At 38.1% G+C, this 20,704-nt stretch overlaps 1 protein-coding gene and 1 long non-coding RNA gene across 10 annotated transcripts in view; one reads left to right on the top strand and one right to left on the bottom strand.

The window, feature by feature from the left end:
* ATRNL1 (attractin like 1) overlaps positions 1-20,704 on the bottom strand; it is a 770,027-nt gene that overhangs the window by 171,445 nt on the left and 577,878 nt on the right. The gene's annotated exons all lie outside the window — the stretch shown is intronic.
* On the top strand, positions 539-16,700 carry LOC146397082 (uncharacterized). Its single transcript, XR_014826354.1, has 3 exons — positions 539-752; positions 5,043-5,213; positions 16,393-16,700. It is a non-coding gene; the product is annotated as an uncharacterized LOC146397082 (long non-coding RNA).

The raw sequence follows: 20,704 nt of genomic DNA, 5'->3' as shown, positions 1-20,704 counted from the left end.
TGTATTCTTCTTAGATACTTGCTCTATTTTTGGAGACTCTGACCTTACCCTCTTTAGCTCTTCCAGGCAACGGTCTGTGTACAACCCACAAGGCTGACCCCTTTTAGCGATAAGACTTGGTGCTGTGGGCGGAGCGCCGGCGTGCCATTATCACCAGCACCATCAAGCATACTATAATTTGTGCTGTGTGTACACCCGTCCTGAAATGTGTCAGGACAGGTAGTGACTCAGGCTGTTGCGTTTTTCTTGACAGTAGATTTAAAATGTTCAGGTATTTAGAGTACCAACTCTCTCAACAAGTTTTATGTTCTTGTTCCGGGAGCGCTACATTGTTTGACTTGCTGTCAGATAGAAACAAATTTCCCTACTTCTACCCCTTCTCATTTACGTGGAATCACGAGTTTATGACTGGGGAACAGAGAACAAAGAGCACAATCAGAAGCTTAATCGGGCATAAAACCTGGAGGGATTTCATCAACAAAACCTGCTAACCACAGGAAGCTTTCTGCTCAAGGTGAATTTCCTGAAACAGTTGCCTGACATTGTTACTTGAAAAGCTGGGCAGGTACAAGCTGAAAAGCAAACTAATACCGCAATGATGTTCCTCGAAGGACCCTTTATTTCACAACATGGGAAAAAATGGATGCTGATGACATGCCACCACCAAAAGTCACTTGTCCAGAATGGCTTTCACAATACGTTAGTTCCAGAAATGGAAGCGCTTTGAGGATCATAACGCTCCTGACACGAATGTAAGTTCAGGTGCAAGTTTGGGGGTGGGTTATTGTTGGCAATAGAGAAACTTCCCAATTGCAGCCCTTTGCCAGATAGAAAGGCTCTGACGGCCCCTTCAGAGAAGGTTGCACAGGGATCCAGATAGGTCTAGTTTGTAGTTTGTTTTATGGCCTCTCATTATGATATTGCCAGATGCATTAAGTCTCCTATCACTTTCCAGAGACTGGTTTTTCTGCCCAGTAGACTCTGGTACCATTTTGGTGGGTACAATTTTCATTCTTGTAATTAGGTATGGGCACTACTAATTGCTTTTCTAATTACCTGCTTGAGAATGCCAATTATTTCCTTGCCCCAATATAAGCATATGCAATTGGCTAATTAGACCATCAGCTAGGCAACTAGAAATATAATTAGCCATTCGAGAGAACAATTAGTTGTGCCATCAATTTTGCACCCATAAAGGAAAGAAGCTTTGTTTTAATTTGTATTTTATAATGTGGGATGAAAACTGGACAGAACTTGAGGCTTTATAAAGGAATATGAATGTTTAGAGAAGGATGAGTCTGGAACATACTACTTCAGGAGAGAAAGATGTGCCTTTTTTTAGAAGACATCACTGAAATAGTCTCCCAGTTCTGTGGGTAAGTTCAGAATTAATTCTGATAGCCAGATTAGGTATTGCTTCTAAGGTCAAGGGGGAGAGATGTTACCCAAAACTCAGAGGATGTGCTTACTTCACAGAACTACAGAGAACTGTTATATGTAAATCCAGCATGTTTTTGGTACAGTATGGTATATGTCACATCTTCCAAGGGAAATGTTATATGCTTGTATGCATTAACAAATAACCCATATTTGATGGCTTAAAACAGCAGACATTTATTTGCTCACAGGTCTGGAGGCCAGAGGTCAGAAATCAGTTTCACTGGACCAGAATCAAGGTGTTGGCAGGACTGCACCCCCATCTAGAGACTTTAGGGGAGAATGTGTTCCTTGCCTCGTCCTGACTCTGGCCTTCCTAGGCTTGTGTCTACATTATTACCTCACCTCTGCCTCTGTGGTCATGCTGCCTTTTCTCTTCTGTTGTCAAATCACCCTCTTCCTCTGTCTTATAAGAACAATGGTGTTTGCATTTAGGACCTGCCTGGATAACCCAGGATAATCTCTCATCACTAGATCTTAACCAAATCACACAAAAGGAAAAAGCCTTTTTCTAAATAAGGTATCATTCACAGATCCCAGGGCAAAGTGGGGATTTTTTTTTTTTTTTTTTTTTTGGAGGGGGAAGGGTTTTAGCCTACAGCAACACCTAAATGAAATAGGTGGCTTGAAGCACATTTTCATCAAGAATTTCAAGAAACAGCAACACAGCTTATAAGTAGTATGAAGTGTACTTTCTAAATATAATAGCCCTAGTACATGAATTGCAATGAAAATAAGATGGGTAAAACCTGACTAGGGTATTGGTGAGAGAAGGGGCTTCTCTAAAATAAACCAACAAAAAGGTATTGTTTCATAGGCTCCAAAAGATAACATAGATATATATTTTATAAGAGCCAATCAAGTAAAGAATAATATTCCTGGCATGAGCTGCATCATGTGAAAAGAATGAAAGCTCAGAATCAGCCTGAATAGCCTGAATAGATAAAGCTCAACTACGTATTGATGTTGGAAATCTCCACTCTCAAGAGCTTAGAAAATACAATGAATTTATGGTCTTGGATACCATTCTTTTCTTAAAGAATGACCTTCAATTACAAATAAGGTACAAGACTATTGAATACAAAGACACTTTCAAAATCACTAGCAACTTACACATTGACTTTGCCATTGATTGATATGTTAAAGTAACAAATCCCAGGCTGGATAACCATGGCAGACCATGTATTAAATATCAATTCAGGGAATCATTTAAAGAACTCTTGATATTTTCAACTTGAGCAAGTAATTAACTACGAACAAAAACAAAGATTATTATTTAACCACCGTCAGGAGCAGACAGACATCTTAATCCAATGAACTAAAAACAATGTTTTACTGATCCTGACTTCACCTTGGCAAAATTCCCATCTCCAGATAAACATATCCGATTTCTCATGATATTGCCATCGGTCTGTCTGTCAGTTTAAAGTTTAACATTTAAGAAACACAGTTTGAAAAGAAACAGGGGATGAGAATGCAGACAGTAGGTCAAATGAATGAACTGTCATCACAGCAACCTAATATGACTATTGTCAACCAAAAAAGAGGATGGAAGGGAATCAGGGATTTATAAAAATCCACACTGAGTTGAATAGTGTTCCTTTAAAATTCACATCCACCTTAAATCTCAAAACCTTAACTTATTTGGGAAGAGGATCTTTTGCAGATGTAATTAGTTAAGATGAAGTCATACTGGATTAGGATGGACCCTAACTTTAATGACTGGGGTCCTCCTAAGAAGACCATATAAAGACACCCAGGAAAGAAGTTCATGTCATGACAAAGGCAGAGAAGAGACTGATGCAGCTACAAATCAAGAAATGCTGGGGATTGCCAGAAGCCACCAGAAGCTAGAGGAGAGGCATACAAGGATTCTTCCCTAGATTCTTCAAAGGGAGTATGGTCCAGCCAACATCTTGATTTCAGACTTCTGGCCTCTAGAACTGTGACAGAATAACTTTCTTTGGTTTATCCACCAGTCTATGATAATTTGTTATGGCAGCCTTAGGAAAATGATAGAGATTTTGGCACCAGCAAGGGAGATGCTGCTGTAACATACACCAATAAATCTGCAAATGATTTTGGTAATGGGTACCGGGTAGAGGCTGGGATTAATCTTAGGCACGTGATAGAAAAAGCCTAGATTTTCTTGAAAAGCCTATTCGTATAAATACGGACATTAAGGATGATTCTGATGAGAGCTCAGGAAGAAGTAAGGGAAGCTGCAGAGAAAGTAGCTATTGTCTTAGAGAATAGCATACACTGTCGTTCACAATGTTAGAAATATGAACATTAATGATGCTTCTAGTGAAGTCTCAGATGAAAATGAGAAACATGTTCATAGAAACTGGAGGAAAGAGAATCCCTGTTAAAAAGTGGCAGAAAATTTAGCTTACTTGTGCTCAACTGTTGGATGGAAGGTACAACAGGTAAGTGATGCACCTGGATAACTAGCTGAGATTTCCAAGCAAAATGTAGAGGATATGGCCTGCTTTCTTCTTGCTGTTTTTAATTTTAAGAGAGAGAGAGAGAAAATTGAGGTACAAACTGTGATAAGCAAAAAGGAACCAGCGCTTGATGATTTGGAAAATCCTCAGCCTATCCAGACAGCAAAAGATGAGAAAGTGTGCTCTGTAGAGAATACAAAAGTTGTAACTGGACCACATTTTGTTGAAAAATTAGGTATGTGACTCATGGATCCAATCAACCAATCTTGGCAAAAGCCAGCAAAAGAGAGGGTGTTATCTAGGAAAGATCTGTGGAGACCCTCTTGTTTGATGGTGTGATCTCCCCTGCATTGCATGGGAGACTAAGAATTTTGAAAATATTATCTCAATAGAAACAGTGCCAGGAAGTTCCTATATGGAGCAGTGGGTTAAGAATCTGGCATTGCCACAGCTGTGATGCAGGTTGTGAGTGCAGTGAAGGTTCAATCCCTAGCCTGGGAACTTGTACACGTCATGGAAGCAGCCAAAACCAAAACAAACAATGCCAGCTTGGACTGAAAGGGTCAGAGATGGGACAGAATGGAGGAAGAATGGATGGAGGGCAGAGCCACAGATGCAGAGGCCAGAGAGGATCATCATGGCTCCAAAAGAAAGAGCATTGAGCCAAAGAGGATAATCACAGATCTTCAAATCTAGTAGAACCTGCTCTGCTGGGTTTCAGATCTGCTTGGACAAAGGATGTTTATTCCCTTATCTCTCTTTGGGAATGGGAATTTCAACTCTATAACTGTCCCATCACTGTATTTTGGAATTAAAGAATTTGTTTTCAGGTTTCACAAAGAATTTTTCCAGTTCATATTTTGATGAGAATTTGGATTTAGAGTTAATGCTGGAATGGGTTAAGACCTTTGAGGATGTTGAGATGGGGTGAATGGATTCGTACATGAGATGACATGAATCTGGAGGTTACTGGGTTAAGAAGTAACCTCCCCCCAACACCGCTGCCAATTCATGTTCTGCCCAAACCTCAGAATGTGACCTTATGGACAGAGGGGTCTTTGCAGATATAATTAGTTAAGATGAGGTCATACTGAATTAGGATGGGCCTCATTCAATCCAATGACTGGTATCTTTGTAAAGCTATGTGAAAACACACAGGGAAGAAGGCCATGTGAAGACCAAGACAGAGATTAGAGCATTGCGGCTACAAGTCAAAGAGTGCCAAGGACTTGTGGCAACCACCAGAAGCCAGGAGGAAGGAATGGAAGGCACTCTTTCTCAGAACTTCCAGAAGGAACCCCTTCTTCTGGCTTCCAGAATTGGGGGATGGTAAGTTTCTGTTAAGTCACCCAGTTTGTAACAATTTGTTATGGTAGCCCTAAAAAACTAAAACAGAACCCACCTTTCAACCAACACATGCCCTACTCAATTGTCACCTTGAGTTTAGGGACCATTTCCTCTAAGAAATCTTCTCTGATTTCACTGTTTCATGCACCCTGGGCATACCTCTATTAGAGGACCTTTTACTTGTATTAGCATTAACTCTTTCTGTGTTATTTCCTCCGCAGTGGTCTATGGATTTGAAGGCAGGACCCAAGTCTTTTGCTATGTGTGTCCCCAACATCTAGGACTATGCCAGGCACAAATAAAAATCTTAGCATTTCCAATAGCTAATAGGCACTGTGTGTAGTGGTTATATAAATAGTCTACTTTAAATTTCACGATGCTGCATAAAGTGTATTTTTCTAATTTTACAGAAAAGGAAACTAAGGTCCAGGGAAATTAATCTCTTGCTTTAGCTCACTAAGCAAGTAAGTGACAAAGCTCAGTCTTCAACACAGTTCTGAGTCCACATGACTTTATACTTCTGTCTCACCGCTATCCAAGTTGAGGACTTCCTGCCTGCCACTTGTAAGTGATTCACGTAAAAAATTAGGTATAGAGTAACTGCTCTATAAGCCTAAACAAAATTGTATGTGACCGTTAAAATCCAGAGATAACCCAAAGGTTATTTTAATATCATCTACATTTGCAGGCATTTTGCAAATTATACATAATTTAACATTCATTATCATATCTAATAGTCAGAACAAACTTAGGAAATTATTGTCCTATTTTTCAAAATGAGTCTGCTGACGTGAATGGAGGTTAAGTAATATTTTCATGGTTATTTACCTAGTAAGTCTAAAGAACTTGAACCTATGCTTCTGTCTCTAAATATGAACTCTTTATTAGATCATAACTAAAACTACATATCCCTAAGGATATTTATTAGTCCAATTTAGAGCTTTAAAAGCATTTATCTTTTCTCTTTATTACATGCCCTCTACACACACTTAAATGGGTATTTGTGTGGACATATATCCTCGCATAGGTGTGTGTCTAGCCTCCTACAGGCAATGGGAATCCAGAACCTCTAATTTCTTGCCCTGTTCATTAATTATCGACAGGAGCATCATCACCTCTACAAAGCCGTTAGACTTTAGACGTGCACAAGTAATTATATGCATTGTTCACTTTCAGGGCAAATATGAATCCATGCTAAACAACACCAGCCAGTTCACCAAGCATGTTCCTCAAGTGTAGTAGCTGTGATTTGGAGACTTGTTATAAGAGGACTAGTCATGGGTACTGATTACTAAAACTGCCTGCAACAAATACATTTGATCAATTAATATCCCAACTCTCTGTCGAACTTACAGCTACTATCCTATTTTTAAAATAATGGGTCACAAAAAGATGTACCCCAATCATAACATCTTTTATATAATCTTATGTTTTAATGACCGCTGTTATGTTAAAAGTCACCATTCAAGACGTTTCATTGCTAAGGGTTGTTGTTAACTTATACATTGAAAATATGAGGGTCAGGGAGGTAAAATGATTTTTTCCTAAAAGGCCTAATAGGGTGGCCAGTGGAATGAGACTCCCAATTTCAACTCCACAGTCCTTTGCTCTTTTCCAAGCACTGAAGAGTCATTCTATAGGAAAAGCACAGCCATTTTCCAGTTGGTCTTCTATAGCCAGGTGAATAGGTTTAGTTACTTAATAAACAAGGCAGTGCAATCAGATGCTGTGACAAGGTGACCTCCGTATTAACAAAATGACAAAGTGTGATTAGATCAACATTTCTGCTTTTCAACGTTATTCTTTGAACTGGAACAACAGTAAATACTAGGGTTAAAATAATGGCAATTGAACCTAAAGGAGTGATAATTTTCCTGTTTATTCCTTTGATCCAAAATTTAATATGGGTACTTTAAAAACATTCTTTGATGTGCTTACTGCAGTTCTCGAAGGAGCCTGGTTAAATAAACCATGACGTTGAGATGGTACAGTCAGGCTCTGTGGCATATGGTTTACTTAGGTACCACTTTGTTTGTGTTAAATTAGTGTGAAGCCATGTGAACCAGACACCAGCAGACTCTCCGTTTTCAAAAGCAAAGACATAGTAACTCTTGCTTTAGCCCTTCCTTGGGTTCATGGATTATAGTCTGGCATAAAAATCCCATATCTAAATGTCTCTATCAGTCCACAGGAATTGCCATTTAGGGAAAAAAGGCAACAGGATTAAAAAAATGTGGATTAAAAAAGTTGCTACTAGTTGAGCATAATATTCCAATCTAGATTTGAACCAGAGACAAAAGCCTATTCCTTTCTTTTGAGGGCAGGGATTCCGATTGAAATGTTAACGTACATATTCAAAACTACAAAAAAAAGAAAAAGATCTTAAACATACAGCTTTTCGTGAAGTGAACAGATCCATGTAATGATCTCCCCATTACGAAAAAAAGAGAGCACTTCCAGCATCTCAGAATTCTGCCTTCTTCCCTCTTCCATCATTTCCTTCTACTTCCCAAGAGAATAACCATGACGCTGACCTAATAGTACCATAGATTAGTTTTGCCTCTTACTGAACTTCATATAAGCTGGATACTTTTTTAGCGTCTGGCTTTTGCTCAACATCGTGTTTGTGAGTTTCATCCACGAGGCTATATCTAGTTGTAACTTACTCACTCTGGCATTCTATTAGGTGAATACCCTACAGTTGTGTGTCTATTTTAACCTCTCTCTTTTTTTTTTTGGTGAGAATATTTAAGTTCTACTCTCTTAGCAAATTTAAATTATATAATACAGTGTTGTCAACTATAATCACCATGTTACACACTAGATTCTCAGAACTTATTCATCTTATAGCTGAAAATTAGTACCTTTTTATCAATCATTCCCTCATTCCCCAGTTCCTAGCAACCATTCCTTTACATTCTGTTTTTATGAGCTTGCTTTTTTTTTTTTTAAGATTTCACATATAAGTGAAATTTTTTTTTTTTTTGGTCTTTTTAGGGCTGCACCCACAGCATATGGAGGTTCCCAGGCTAGGGGTCCAATCAGAGCTACAGCTGCCAGCCTACACCACAGCCACAGCAACATGGGATCTGAGCTGTGTCTGCAACCTACACCACACAACGCCAAGTCCTTAACCCACTGAGCAAGGGCCAGGGATTGAATCTGTGTCCTCATGGTTACTAGTCAGATTCGTTTCTGCCACGACAGGAACTCCCCTCAAGTATTCTTTATACATTCATCCACTAAAGGACACTTAGGTTGTTGCTTGGCTACTGTGAATAATGTTCAAACACATCTTTTTTTTTTTTTTTTTTGCTTTTTCAGGCTGCACCCCCGGCGTTATGGAGGTTCCCAGTCTAGGGGTCTAAGCGGACAGCTGCCAGCCACAGCCACAGCCACAGCCACAGCCACAGCAACGCCAGCCGCATTTGCAACCCATGCCACAGTTCACAGCAATGCCAGATCCATAAGCCACTGAGCAAGGCCAGGAATTGAACCCTCAACCTCATGGTTCCTTCCTAGTGGGATTCGTTTCCACTGGGCGATGACAGGAACTCCTACATATCTTTTTGAGTTGTGTTTTTTTTAACTTTGGATAAATACACAAAAGTGAAGTTGTTGGATCATATGGTAGTTCTATTTTAAATTTTATGAGGAACTTCCATATTGTTTTCAAAAGTCGCTGCACCAAGATAGATTCCCACCAATAGTGTACAAGAATTCCCTTTTTCTCCACATCCTCACCGACACTAGTTATTTCTTGCCTTTTTGAGGATAGCCATTCCAACAAGCGTGAGCTGCTGTTTCACTGTGGTTTTAATTTGTATTTCCCTGATGATTGGTGATGTTGAGAACCTGTTGGCTTTTCTGTATGTCTTCTTTGAAAAACTGTCTATTCAGTTTAATCTGCCCACTTTTTAATTAGATTGGGGATTTGGGGGGAGGTATTTTGATGTATGAGTTTTTTATATATAATTTTTTTTTCTTGCTCTTTAGGGCCACACCCACAGCATATGGAGGTTCCCAGGTTAGGGGTCCAATGGGAGCTGTAGCCGCTGGCTTATGCCACAGTCACAGCAACACAGGATCCAAGCTGCATCTGCGACCTATACCACAGCTCACAGCAATACCAGATCCTTAACCCAGTGAGCAAGGCCAGGGATCGAACCTGCAACCTCATGGTTCCTAGTTGGATTTGTTTCCTCTGAGCCATAACGGGAACTCCGAGTTCTTTATATAGTTTAAATATTCCCTATTATCAGGTATGTGACTTGCAAATATTTTCCCCATTTGGTAGGCTGCCTTTTCATTTTGTTGATGGTTTTCTTTGCTATTCAGGTTTTTAGTTTGATATAGTCCCACTTGTTTATTTTTGCTTTTTGTAACTTTGGTTTTGGTGTCAAATCAAAAACAACACCACCCCCAACAAAACATTGCCAAAACTGATGGCAAGGACCTTACTCCTATGTTTTCAGGTCTTACATTTAAGTCTTTAATAGATTTTTAGTTGATTTTTGTATATAGTATAAAATAGGGGTCCAATTTCATTCTTTTTCATGTGGCTGTCAAGTTTTCCCAATATTATATATTGAAGAGACTATCCTTTGACAATCTATTTACAATTACATAAAAAAGAATAAAATACCTAGGAATAAATTTAACCAACAAGAGGAACTAACTGTACACTGAAAACGATGACATTGATGAAAGACACTAAGAAGACACAGATAAATGAAAAGATATTCTGTGCTCATGGACTGGAATAATTAATACTGTTACAATGTTCATATTGTCCAAAGAAATCTATGGATATAATGCAATCCTTATAAAAATTCCGATGATAAAAAAAAATCCTAAAATTTGTATGGAACCATAAAAGACCCTCAATAGCCAAAGCAATTGTAAGAAAGGACAAAGCTTGAGGCATCACATTTCCTGGCTTCAAATTATATTACCAAGCTATAGTAATCAAAGGAATATGGCATTGGCATAAAAACTGACACACGTCAACAGAGCAGAATAGTGAGCCCTGAAATAAACCCATGCATATAGGATCAATTAATTTATAACAAAGGGGCCAAGCTTATCATTCTAATCTTGATTGACATGGCTATCATGAATAGGACCTGCTCAAGTGCTTTGCTCTTTTTTCTGACTGCATCTTTTCTTATTAATTTGAAGGAGTTCTTTATATATAGTGAGGCATGAGTCTTTTGTTAGATATTTATGTAGTAAATACTTTGTCCCATTTCATGTGTTACACTTTCACTCTCCTAGTGGTATCTTTTGATTTTAAAAAAGGTCTTAGTATAGTTTAATATTATCGAATTTTCCATTACAGCTACCACTTTTGTGTCATGTTTAAGAAGTCATTAAATATCGCCAGTTCATGAAGATGTTCTCCTGTTCTCCTTTAAAAACTTTACTGCTTTATTTTTCATACTTTAGGTCTATAATCCACATGAATATGATTTTTTGTGTATGATGTGAGATGGGGGTCCCAATAATTTTTTCCTATATGTGTATCCATATATGTGTATATCCTATATGTATATCATGATATGTATATCACAATTTATTTAAAAGATGATTCTTTTTCTACTACAATGCAATGTCACCTTCGTCGTGTTCATACTACATTATCCGTTGGTCTATCTGGCTATCCTTATACCAACTCCAAATTGTCTTAATTAATAAAGCTTTATAATAGGTCTTGATCGTCAGCAGTACAGTTTCCTTCTTTGGATATTTTTCACCATTCATTTTCCACAATTATTTTAGAATCAGTTTGTCAACTTCCACAAAAGTATCTCTAGGATATTGACCGGGATCACATTGAGCCTATTTTCGTTTTGGAGAGAACTGTCATCATTATAATATTGAGTCTTCTGATTCCTGAACATAATATATCACTCCACTTACTATGGCTGGTTTTCCATAATGTTTTTAGTTTTTCATGTAGAGGCTTCACACATTTCTTGGGTTATATTTATTCCTAGGTATTTAATAGTTTTGACGTTATTGTAAATGGGAAAAATTTTCCATTTTATATTGTGTTGGTTGTCTGCTATCTCACTCTCATTCTAAAATCATAGATCCGGCTTAAAATGTCCCTCACAGACCCAGAGAAAATACCTAGCAAACGGCAGAAATATATCTTGGATATATGTTCTGAGGATAGAGCCCTGATGGGTGGATAAAACACATGCTCTGGAAGTTAGTGAGATCTTTGTTCAGTTTTCAGCTTCACTACTGGAAAAAGTTATTGGCTCTCTGAGCCTTAATTTTCTTCCCTATAATAGGGTGATATTGTGGTTACTAGATATAATTATGTAAAGTACCTAGTACCATATATGTATAACAAATGGCAGTTGTTGTTGTTATTTAGAGTGAAGGGATCATTAAATATAGCTCTAAAATTCCTAACAACCAAGATCAAGGGATCTTCACTGCCAGACAAGAGGGAGCATAACAATTATTGGGAAAATATTATAATTTTCTAGGAACTAAATTACGAGAGGGAAAAGTCTAGTGTGAATAATAGACCACATGTTTAATGCTAATTTTGAAGACTACTTTGACATTTTCTTTATGTTTTTACCAACCCTAGAGGAATGCCAAGGCAGAACATTACCTTGTAAATCACTGACAGCATTTCTTTAGGCAGTTAAGATGTAATGTAGTCAATGTAAACTAAATTCTATAAATTTCTAAATTTATTTAGGTGTACATAATTCATCAATTAAGTGGCAGTGATAGAATTTAGAAAAAAAAAAGGAAATCCATTTAAAATCCTTCTTATACTTAGTTTTCAAGTATCAACGACTTCAACCGCAGTCCTGGCAAGAACTGAAAGGAAGGTAATGCATGATGGAGATTTTTGGCAAGTGCTCCTGACTGTACATATCCTGAGTATTATTTGGTTCATGAATCATATGCTTTAGAGATCAGGCATGTGGATGATATTACAGATACTTGATCATAAATATTGAGGCCCTCAAAGCTAGAGACATTCCACCTGCTATAGTCGCCCCCTCTAAACACGTGACTTCCTGTCTAGATCTATGCTGTCACTTCTTAGCTGAGCTCCCCCACTCTCACAGTGAAGGTGTTTCAGTCTGAGAGGTTATCTCTGGGCCCTCCCATCAGTAACTCACATCTAACACATACACATTTGAACTCCTTCTCAAATCTGCTCTTTCATCTTCCTAATTTCTTTTTCTATTAGAAGCATCCTCAAACCACCAGGTGTTAAACTTCAATCTGAGAGGCATCTTTAATGGCTCCTACTCCCGTGCAGTGGCATACAAAGGTGGGAGGGAGAGGGACGAATCTTCCCTGGGTGCGGGCAATAAAGGGGGAGCTTTGTCTGTAGAAAATTAAAGAATAATAAAAGTGACTAAGCACGGGTTGTTTTCTTATTATCACCATTTATTGACAATTCTAAACAATGTTGATCTCCCACTACACTCTACCTTGGTATACTCTGCTGTCCCCCTGCCCTCGATGTAGAATTAACTGCAAAGTTACGTCGTTTTCCTCTGAAACAGCCCCTTCTATATCCCTGGTTCAGGTTCTCATTCCCTCGTGGTCATTTTTAGATCTACACATTTCTTCCTCCAATGCATCCTACACAAGCTACCAGATTAAAAACAAATAACGAAAGATGTCTCAACATTTTATTTCTCAGCTCATAATCCTTGAATAGCTTCCTACTGTCAACAGAATAAAGTTCAAAGCACTTAGCTTGGTATCCAAGGTCCTGGTGATCTGGCTTAATCTTCCCTTCAACCACCCTTCTCCCCGTATGGTCTCCGGAACCTTGGACTCTATTTCATACACATGCTTTCCTTCCGTCTTGATTCATTCTCATCCTTTACTTCCCTCTTCACTGCATCTCTGTCTACCTTCTACTCATTCCTCTTCAAAGACCAATTCGCTGCTACCTCCTGCATGAATATCTCCCTTATATGTCAACTGTAAGACAACTTTCTTCTTTAAATTCACCTAGCATTTTATCTGATCTTTTTCTATTGCATTTGCTCTTTTATACTTTGTATATTGCAGGTTTTTTTCTTAGCTCTTCCAATAGACTGTAAACGTCAGCGAGCCTGCCATATACTTGGCATTTAATAGATAGCACTGTTTATTGTTGCTCATAAACTCCTTGAAGTTGGGGCCAAATCTCATTCACATTTGCCCTCGGCACCTATCCCAATTCTTCATAGGAACTAGACAGTAAATAAGTACTTCTTGAAATGAAGGGAGGGCATAACATTCAGCTACTAATCTTGTGATTGTTGTTAAATATTCTGGTCTCGATCTTCCCCCCTGTTCATAATTCCCAGGGAAAGGCCTGCCCTGAACATTACTATATATTCAATTGTGTTTTGTGTTCCACCAAAACCACATGTTCTCAGTAAGTTTCTTTCATATTTCAAAGGGCTTAAATGGGCATTGAATCCCCCAAACTTTCACTTCAAAGCCATAATTATTTTTTCCTCTTCTGAATTCTCAGCACATATTATCTATATTATTCATTGGTTCTTAATCATATACTTCTTTGTTACATGTCTTATATTTTTAACTCATACATTGTTCTTTTTGCCAAGGGCTGGATATTTCTTCCTGACCACACTAAGAGTCTTTTGTGGGGGAAGGTCTTATGTTAAGCTCTCTTTTCTCTCCCCTAGCATCTAACACTGGGCTGTTTTTTGCTGAATGAATTGTTTTGTTGAAAACATTGTGTTGGCTAGAATTCCATACCAGATATCTCCTTTTTTTTCTTGTTAGTAAACTAGAGTTGAATTTAAATTTGGTAAAACTAATCTTAAAATACATCAGATACCATGGAATTTATATCAATTAATTTTCCTTAATGCTATAGATTTATTGTTCATTTTAGAGATTATAGGAAATATATTATTCCCCTAGCAGGAACTTACATTTCTGGATGTAACAATTAAAGTCACAACTTCAATAGTGAAATTAGTCTTTCGAATTTAGCCAGATTTTTAAAAAGGCAATTAAGATGTGTAAATTATTTTATTTTATTCAGTAACTAGTAGACGTAAGCAACAGTAACAATTTAAAAAATACCTTGTACTTTTAAAGCATTTACTAGATATCAGATACTTCACATATACTTAATTCTTACATGTACACTGTACATCTACAGCAGGTATTATTACACTCCTTTTATAGATGATAAAATAAAAGCTTAGTGATTAAATTAACTTGGCCAGGGTCACACAGACAGTATCTGGAAGAATAAGGATTGTCATCTCGGCTTGCCTGACTGTAAATTCTGTGTTCAAGTCTGTAAGGTGACTGCCTTTCCAACCAGAAAAATGATCATTCCCCATTTCCACTGATAAATGCATTTCCCAACAACATTTCATTATGAAAATGTCCAGGCATGCAGAAAATTCGGAAGAACTGTACAGTAACCACCACATTCTTGTCGCCCCAAATCTATAAATGTTAACATTTTGCTGTATTTTCTTTATCACAAATCTATCTATTTGTCCATTTTGTCAATCCCTTTTTTGGAGACATTTTAAAGAAAGTTGCAGACATCAGTACCTGTCATTGCTAAAGCTTTCAGTGTGTATTCCTAATCATTGTTCAAGCTTATTTGTTTTGGGGAGAATTTTAATTTGATCAAGTCACACTTTATTGAGCACATGGGCTTTCAAAAATTGTTTAGAAACATTATTCTCAGTGTGGCAATTCAAATCTTCAAACTTTCTCCACCGTATCTTTCAAAGTACATATCCGTGGCATGTGCAATGTGATATGAAAGTGCCAGCTCTTGTTTCTTTAAGTGAGGCAGACATCCCTACTCCATTAGTCATATACCAGTGTTAAGTTGGTAGGACCCAGTGTGAAAATGAGAGCCCCTTCATGTTGTTCTTGTTCAGTTTCTTGGATGCACAGAAGAAAAAGCCAGTGACGTCATGATATTTTCTGTGATGCTTATAATCTAAGAGCCTGGATAATAAAACAATTCATGTTTTGAATAGCAATAAAACAATCCAGTTCTGAAGACTTCGTACCTCTGATAATTATGCCCCTAGGCACCTTACATCGTGTAGACATTCCACACTACTGTGATAACTTGTTTGCTTGGTGACAATTGCCAGTGAGGTCATATGTAAGCTGCTCTGGTCTCTTACGGCATCCTGAGAGTTGTCTTGGAATTTGGGGATGATGTTGAGAATAGCAAAAGCGATTCACATATTCATAAAATTCCTCCTCAGGGCTGACTGCTACTAGGACCTGGGTTTTTGGTTGTGTCTTTCAAACCATGAAAATAATTGCGGAGGTAGCTGTGAGAGACTGGTATTCTTCTAAAATGCTACTGTTGGTTTTATTCATCAGGATTTCCTGGGAACTGACCCATGTCAGGTTTCCTGGAGAGGGCATTTTCCAGTAGTTATGCTCACCTAACAGTTACAGTGGGCAAGTCCTTAATTAAGTTTCCCATAAGATACGGTCCACAGAGTACAATCCCATCAGCAGTAACTGAGTAGCTCAGATTAGAGCACCTTGAGTCTTCTCCCATCCCCAAACTTTCACTTCTATACTCTTGCCATTTCAGCAAAAGTTACAGAAAACAAAAAGGTGCCATTTAGAGTACTGGTTCTCACTGATTAGAGTCTCACAGTGGTTAGAGACTCAACAGACACCACAGGGAGGCTTATTTGAAATGAAGAATTCAGGACCCTTCTGAGATCAGCTAAGTTAAAATGTCATTGGGGACTGGGCCTGAGAATCTTCATTTTAATAAGTCTTTCCCTGGTGATTCTGATGCACACCCAAATTTGAGAACCACTGATTTAGGAGAGCAACAGACTTCTTTCAGAGGAAAAACCTTCAACTCCCATTGTAATGTGAGGACTTGTAAGTCAAATCTAATTTAATACAATTCAGAGGATAGCTAAGTTGTTTGGAAATGTTTAAACTTTGTTCTTAACAAAATTTCCAGTTTGTAGAAAATGACCTTAATGCTGTGGAATAAATTTTCTTTCCATTCTCTAAAAGGGTGCTCTATGCAACAGGAGAAGCACAGCACACTATCAAACCTACTTAATTTCTATAAAATTCCTAGAGAGTTGTTTGCGTTGTATAGTTGTAATGTCTTTTTTTTTTTTTCCAGATAGATGCTTGAAAAGTTTCACTGAACATTTCTCACAGAAGGCACCATGAGATGAAAAAGGATTAGAATCCTCCAAACAGTAATTTCTGTTTGATGGTAAGAAAAAAGGGGTAATATAATCCTTTCATATCTGTGATGTAAACAGCATCTACTCAGGAAGAGTGAATAGTCAATGGACAAATTCAGCTCCTCTCTTCAATACACTGCTGGATTCCATGGAGGACTGTAGAGAGATTTGAAACTTGTTACCAGCCTTTCGGGATATTACAGTCTATTGAGACAGGTAAGATACAGATAGAAATATAAAATAAGGAAGTCCATATATTCTACAAGTGGTACATAGAAGTATGGGAATAGAGAAAGTAATACTAGCCACGACGATAAAGAATTATTTCACAAAATTTTGAACGTGGTCTTTAGCGATAAGTAGGGTTTTTAGGAGAATAAGAAAAAATTCAAGGCTGAAAGATGATCAAGTGTGTGGCCCAGAGGCACATTACAAGTTTAATATGGTTACAAACAGAGGTTTGGCCAGGAACTGCAGAGGGAGATGAGGCTGAAAGTGTGAATGGTGCTTGATCTCAGAGGTGTTTTTTTTTTGGGGGGGGGGTCTCTTTAGGGCCACACCTGCACCATATGGAGGTTCCCAGGCTAGCGGCTGAATTGGAGCTGTAGCCACTGATCTACACCACAGCTCACACCAATGCCATGTCCTTAACCCACTGAGTGAGCCCAAGGATAGAACCTGCGTCCTCATGGTTACCAGTCAGATTCATTTCCACTGAGCCACTATGGGAACTCGCTCAGAGGCATTTTAATGCCAGGCTGAGTGTGAACTTCATTAGAAGGTGGTAGAGAGTTCTCTGTGAGATGTGGATGAAGAGAATGATTGAATAGCATGATACAATTGGTGTTTCATATCTTTAGGAAGATGTAACTGGAAGAAACCTCTATTCAGAAAAGCTGCTCTCACTAGAACTTCACAAAGGCACCCTGAATTATCTTAACTGTCCATTGGTTTGGTCCAATAATAAGGGTGAAGCATGGTTCTTGATGTGGGGCAAGGTCTGCTCTGAATATGATATTAGAATAAGATATTAGATATGATATTAGAATAATATGATATTAGAATAAGATATTCTGCTCTGAATATGTAGTGCACACATGCATGCACAAGCTGAGCATCACCTATCATTCTGAGAGTCCAGAATATCACATTCATCCTGTCTTTGTAAAAAGCGATATTATCCTTTTTCCTAATCTAAAGAGATATTGGAGGAAGGTCTAAAGAAAAGATGAAAGCCAAGGACACACTCTGTTTCCTCAAATCCTGTATTCTTTCCTATCTTGGCTCCTTATCTCCCAGGCATTCTTTTTTTGTTTGTTTGTTTGTTTGTTTTTGGTTTTTTAGGGCCACACCAGCAGCATATGGAAGTTCCAGGCTAGGGGTCAAATCGGAGCTGTAGCCACTGGCCACAGCCACAGCCACACCAGATCCAAGCCACATCTGTGACCTACACCACAGCTCACTGTCATGCTGGATCCTTAACCCACTGATCGAGGCCAGCGATCGAACCTGCGTCCTCATGCATGCTAGTCAGATTCATTTCTGCTGAGCCATGACAGGAATTCCTCCCATGCCTTCTTGCAGTTCTAGCCACTGCTGCAAATGCAGGAGACAATTACAGATGCAAGAGGAGGAAATCTAGATCCCACCTCGACAAGAAGGAGTGTTGAAGAATTTGAAGCCATTGTTAATCCACCAAAACATTCAGATTACTTAGCAACTGTCCATTATTATGAAAGCATCTTTACCCTTTACCAGTTCATATTCCTCCAAGGATGCCAAATGGCACTCGCGTAGTGGTATATAACACCTAGGATTAACATGTGCTTTAGATGATGGGAGGCTAAGGTCTTCTCTGGAGTAAAGTCTTAGAGTCTGAGTTTTGGTACTGAGCATACTTTCTAGATAATACAGTACTTACTCTTGAACAATCTCACTTATTGTAAAGATGTTTGATCGCACATACGTGGTTAAGCGTGGTAACCCACTAGATCATAGACTAATCGGCTATGCCATCAAAAAAGCATAAGGCCAATAACACTGCTTAAATGTTATCTCTGGCACATTGAAATTCCTTCAATTAGAAAGTATTTGACATTTCTGCACATTCACTTTCTCTGAAATACTTTGTTTAAAAATCATTGGACTGACCTCTCCAGATTTCTTATATATTTTGTAGTCCATATACTACATTTGCCCTTTTAAGTCCACATATGATAACTTTTCATCTTTCATTATAGAGCCTTGGCTTCATGTTTATTTTGTTATATTGGATTACAACTGGAAGCCTATAAAATTTTAAAACAATCTAGTTTGGAAGAATAATCTAACACTGTAAAATGATACTTAGTAGGTAAACATTTTCTGTTTGAAGAGAAAATACTATTAATACTGCTTCCTAAAGTCAAAGTTATCTGTTGATAATGGAACATTCTGCAAACAATACATTGAATAAAAAAAAGAGCTATTTTATTTAGATATTTTCTTTTAAAAAGATAAAATGATAATACTATTTTAAAAAAATCCAGCCAAGTATTACCAGGACGATTCAACATTTTTTAACCAAACTATTCAAATTCATTTATCAGTAAGCTGACAAGCTATGGTGTATGTTTTAGGAGGAAAACTTGGAGGTCAATATTTCAGAAGTATGTACAAATTACACTAAACATAATGTAGTTACTATACATTAGCTAAAAAAAGATTTTTTAATGGTCAACTCTGATCAAAAGCAGGGTTTATCATGATATTCTAAGTGTAACATTAAAAATGAACTACTGATTGTTCAAAACCTCAGTGTTATTCATTTCTCAGCTAATGTCTTATGACCATTAGTCAGCATTATAAAAATGCCATTAGTTCATTTAACTTTTCCTGATGTTTGGGGGATGGGGCTGAGAGAAAGAAAAGACAGCCTCATATCAAAAGAGTGAACTTATTTACTCCAAACATAATTGAGTAAAAGATTAGAAGGTCAGAAGTATTATCAACAATACCTAATATTAAAAAAAACAAAATAAGAAAAAAAATCCTGGAGCATTCTGTCAGTGGTAGGATTAATGTAATATTAATTATAGTGACATGTCAGCAAAAGATGAATAGAGGAATCAAAAAGCATGCTACCGTCAGACTGAACTAAAGTCAAAATATTCTAGAAAGGAAATTAATATTAGCTTTCAAAGCAGTTTACTCAAATTTGAATAGGAGTGTGAAACCCATTCTATTCTATCCAGAGGTGCTTTTTATAGCTTAGGTAACAAAGATTCTTGTAGGCTTAGCTTTCCTATTACTTAGGATCTCACAGATTCTTACCCTCCACCACACCTAGCTTTCATGAATCTACTTCTAGAACTTAGTATCTAATTCATCCACATGCATCCTAACCTCTAACCTGGGGCTGGGCAAATGGCTGGTTTTTCTAGGAGGAACCTTGGCTTCGGGAAGCTAGAGGGAGCAATCCCTGGCCTTTTGCACCTGGATGGCTCATGAGTTAGGAACGGCAAGTGGGGATGAGACTTTTGAACCTCAGGTTTAAAGCTGAGGTCCAGGAATTCCCGTGGTGGCGGGTTTGATCCCTGGCCTTGCTCAGTGTCACTATGGATCCGGCGTTGCCGGTGTAGGTTGCAGACATGGCTCTGATCTGGCGTTGCTGTGGCTCTGGCGTAGGCTGGTGACTACAGCTCCAATTAGACCCCTAGCCTGGGAACCTCTATATGCCGCAGGTGTGGCCCCAGAAAAGACAAAAAAAATAGCTGAGGTCCAAACCTGACATGATAAGGTGGGAACTCATGACTCCTATAAATGCCCACAGAAGGCCCAGTTAATAAAGAAAGACGATAGGCAGATAAGATAAATTGGTCGGACAGGGAAAGAAAAAAGTTAAATGTATTGATTTCTAAAGCCCTACTTTAAAAAGTATTTGAGTTCAAATTTTTGGTATTAGTGTTGAGAACTCACAAGTCATAATGCTGGAACATCTTTAATGAAGCACTTTCATTAGCCCAGGTGAGAGTTTGCTGTTTCTACTATTATGAATTAAAATGAGAGTTGACTTCATGGGCATGTGGCCTGTACAGATGCACAAAGCCCTGCACTTAGAAAGACCTCAAGCTTGAGTAAAGGCTCTGCAGAAAATTTTAAAAGTCTCCATCTTGAAATTTTTAATAATTTTTGAACAAAATAACTATTTTCCTTTTGCACCCCAGGTTAGGTAGGTGGTCCTGAATGGGATCCGCTATGACATCA

This window comes from Sus scrofa, chromosome 14, assembly GCF_054392235.1.
Source record: "Sus scrofa isolate SSC_HxYL_T2T_F1_AM1 chromosome 14, Sscrofa_HxYL_maternal_Yorkshire_Landrace_v2.0, whole genome shotgun sequence".
NCBI classification, from domain to species: domain Eukaryota; kingdom Metazoa; phylum Chordata; class Mammalia; order Artiodactyla; family Suidae; genus Sus; species Sus scrofa.
Note: the sequence above shows the minus strand (reverse complement) of the source record. Positions and strands in the feature narration are given on the sequence as shown.